We start from the raw sequence: 3,894 nt of genomic DNA on the forward strand, positions 1-3,894 counted from the left end.
ACACCATTTTACCCCCCTTGGCAGCCCAACTCTTACATCATTTTACCCCCTCTGAACAAATTACCCCCACACTCTTACATCAATTTACCCCCCATAGACAAATTACCCCCCCCCCCCCACTCTTACATCAAAATGGGAGGATTTTAGGGAGGACATTCGACCCGGGTTCATGCAAACAACAAAAGTTTTTAAAGAGGATCCTGGAAAATACTGAAGTTTCTCATTTAAATCATGACAGAATTATCAAGCAGCTACTTAGCATAGGCACCAAAACTATAAATATTCATGGAATCAAGACGTGAGCCCCAAAATTGGAGGAAGCCTGGATGAAGCTACCATAATAAATCACGTGAGCAAACCAACGTATTATTTGAATTAGACGAAGCAACAATCTTTTTTCAGTCAACAAAACGCGGGCTGTAGTGAATAGAGCATTGTTGTTCTCAACAGAAAAAAGGATTCTAAGAAAATTGTTTCCAAGATATTGAAAAATGAAACGTTTGCTAAAGAGTTCAAATCGATCGCAGAATTATTTTTTTCTGAGCCAAGGAAAGTTTTGCGGCATTGGAAAATTTTGAAAACTTTGACCGCATTTAATCGTGCCAATGTCGAGTGAAGAGTCAAATGCAACGTGAAGTATTGTAACCGATGCAGTAGCATCGGATGTTTCACCTTGTCAAAAAAAATTTTGTAACTGAAGAATACCTATATTCGCTCGAAGGAATGGAACATGCCTGTGAAGGGACTTTGCAAACATTGGTATGGACATTTTTAGAACTTTTGCCTGAAAAATTGCGCGCAATATTCAAAACCATGGTACTATTTGGTCATATGTCCCCCAAAAGTCAGCAATTCATATCGAATTAGTTTTGAAATTAAGAACCTTGAGAGTTTTCTGGCTGGCAATCACGCAGTTTTAGGCTCGAGGATGCAAAATATATGTGAGTGATTCAGTCTGACCAGAAGTAGTTCAAGAGTTGGCAGTTTATACTGAAGCATGAAACAAACGACGCATTGAAGAACTTTGGTTGAACAACGGAGTAAATGGAACATCTGCCCAACCGAGGCACATCACTTTGGAGAAGCGTGCGAGCAATTGATTGGAAATTGCAGGAAAGCAGATTGTAGATTAATGCAGAACATTTCTATAAGGCAAGATGCTCTTTCAATAACGGCAATTTCTTTTGAGGAGACCACGAATTCAAGATAATATAAAACATACAAATCTGACGTAAAACAATTGAATTCTTTCATTCCCAACAAATTTTGATATGGAATCAAGAGAGGCTGCCTTTGATACTTACCATGCAAAGAGGAGTGTTTTCATCGACGAAAGCTCTCTCAAAAACCATGAGCCTAATTCAGTCTCAAATGGTTTTTGATGTAAGAAACTTGATATTCCGATATGGTGCTCAGATTTGTAAGCAATTTGGCATTTAGATTTGAAGCAACTTGATGTTGATTTGAAACTGATTTGAATCAAAACTTGCATTAACTGAACAGAGATTTTTGATAATTATTTTTTTGTTATTATTTGCAAAAATGTTATCGGGAAAAGTTGATATAGACTGGCAAAGCCATGTCACTCTCGCTGAGGTGGGAACCCGGAGACCCCAAGTCACTAGAAACTTTATCTGTAAGCAAATGCGGTTGCAGAAGAGTGAGTCAGATTTTTGGTACCGAGCCTGTCACCTTGCAAATCTGTTCAATGATTATTTCAAATATGATATCCTCCTTGATCGAGAGCACAAGAGCAAACTCCTGGAACTCTACAATAGGTTCTTCATATCCCGCTACAACGAATCAGACCCTTGAACTTGGCGTCTTTTGTGTGACTGCAATAACTGTAGAGACTTGAAGAAACTCATCTTTACGTAAATAACAATAAATTTTGAACAACTCAATAACCGGGTTTTATGCTAACCCGTGGATTACTTTATCCTAAATCCCTTGTTGTTGTTACTATTATTATAACAATTTACGGCAAGATAGTCATTCAGATAAAAGAATCGGAATTGTTTTATCTGGTCAGAGAAGGAAAAGAAACAATGACTTCAAGGTAAGCTGTAAGAAAAATCTTTAGAGAATCAGGATTAAATGGATCCCGAAATTGATAGTAAACAAGCAGAGTAAAAACACAGCAAAAACTCTTTCCCTGTGACAAGCGAGTTGCTTGAAGAAAAAACATAAATACTACTTTGGAATGTTTATTGAAAAATTTGAGCCTGAAAGCCATGGCAGTGTTTGTTCATATGGTGTAATTTGCTACTAGTTCAAAAAAGTTTTTCCAAAATTATAAACACTGAAAGTTGCTTTCTGGGCAATCATGCGGTTCGCAGCTCGAAGGAGAAAAGGATTTGTGACAGCACGAGAGTCTTCAATGAAGTACACCAACAGTCCGGGTCAATTGGCTGGGCCTCTCCGCGGCGACCAAGGGAATCCACAAATGATACGAAACAGCCACGCAGTGGGACCGCCCGTCTCATCCTCAGTGAGGAACCAGTCGGGTTTTTGGAAGAGGGGAGTATAGATCCGGCATATGACTCCCTCTCAATCCTCTTACAAGCCGGAGACATCGAGACAAAACCTGGCCCTCAGTGCAGACCGTGCGGAAAAACGATCGGCAAAGACAAACCCGTTCTGCAGTGCGAGCTGTTCGAGAATGTTTTCAATAAACAGCAACGATGCAGCGGAAAATCAAGATACTGCCAAGACTCCGAGTGGACCTGCCCAGACCACAGTTCGGCAACCTGTGTCCCCGCTGCAACCGAAGACTTCAGGAGCCCCGCCGGGGCCAGTTGTTTCAGTTGCCGCATCTTATTCAGGATCGGCGCCCCCGCTCTTTGATGCAACTCACCTGGATGCGACAACCTGACCCACAAAGGTTAAAAATGCAGCCTTTTACCACGGAACACAAACTTCCCATGGACCTGTTCGGAGCACAACGGAAGCCAGACTCCAACCATAGCGGGACAGAAGTGGACCTCCTGAGGCAGCAAACCCTACCGAAAGGAACAAAGATAACCTGCAGCTCCTGTAAAAAGGAAAGAGGGCGCTTCAGGAACGAGGCCCATTTCATGCAGATCTTTCCCAGCAAAGACGCAAAAAAGCTGCCTCACGCGCCAAGGACACACCAGAGACGAAGTAGAAACCTTTGCCCAATCAGAAGGCTGGAAGAAGTGCGACACGCTCTCCCCACAAACTGCAGCACCCTCCCGTCCCCTCGCTGAACCTTCGCAAAGAATGGAAACCCTTCAGCGGAAGGAAATCCGTATCCTCCAGTGTAATGCCGACGGAATTCTCACTAAATGGGTGGAGCTGGGAGATTGACTAGCCAAGGACAAGGTTGACATCGCCCTTGTCCAAGAGACCAAGTTGAAGGCCAAAAACGGGACGCCCAAGATCACAGTTTACTCAAACATAAGGTTTGACCGCCCAGACCAGCCGGGAGGCGGACTCCTCTGTCTGATCAAGGAAGACATCCCGTTCACCACGCCGAAACACCACAATCAGCTTAGCGGAATTGTGGCTAGCACTACCTTCAACGTCCGCGTCTCGAAACAAAAGTGGCTAACCATCGGCAACGTCTGCATCCCCCCGAACAGATCTAGAGAAAAGGAAACCATTGTGACAGACCACATTCCAACAGGTGTGAATTGCTTCATAGCTGGTGACCTCAGTGGCCATTATAGCCTGAGGGACCCCGCCCAGCCAACGGATAGCCGGAGCACCAGAATAGAGGAGTGGATGAGCGACGCAAACTTTGCATAACCAGCGACAAGACATAACCGCTCAACTGGAAATCCCAGCAGCCCAGGCATATTTCTTGCCCCGACAACATGGACAAACCGACTACGGTGGCAAACAATAGAGGACATTGGCGGATTTGACCAC

This window comes from Convolutriloba macropyga, chromosome 15 (assembly GCF_964194025.1).
Source record: "Convolutriloba macropyga chromosome 15, txConMacr16.3, whole genome shotgun sequence".
Classification (NCBI taxonomy): domain Eukaryota; kingdom Metazoa; phylum Xenacoelomorpha; order Acoela; family Convolutidae; genus Convolutriloba; species Convolutriloba macropyga.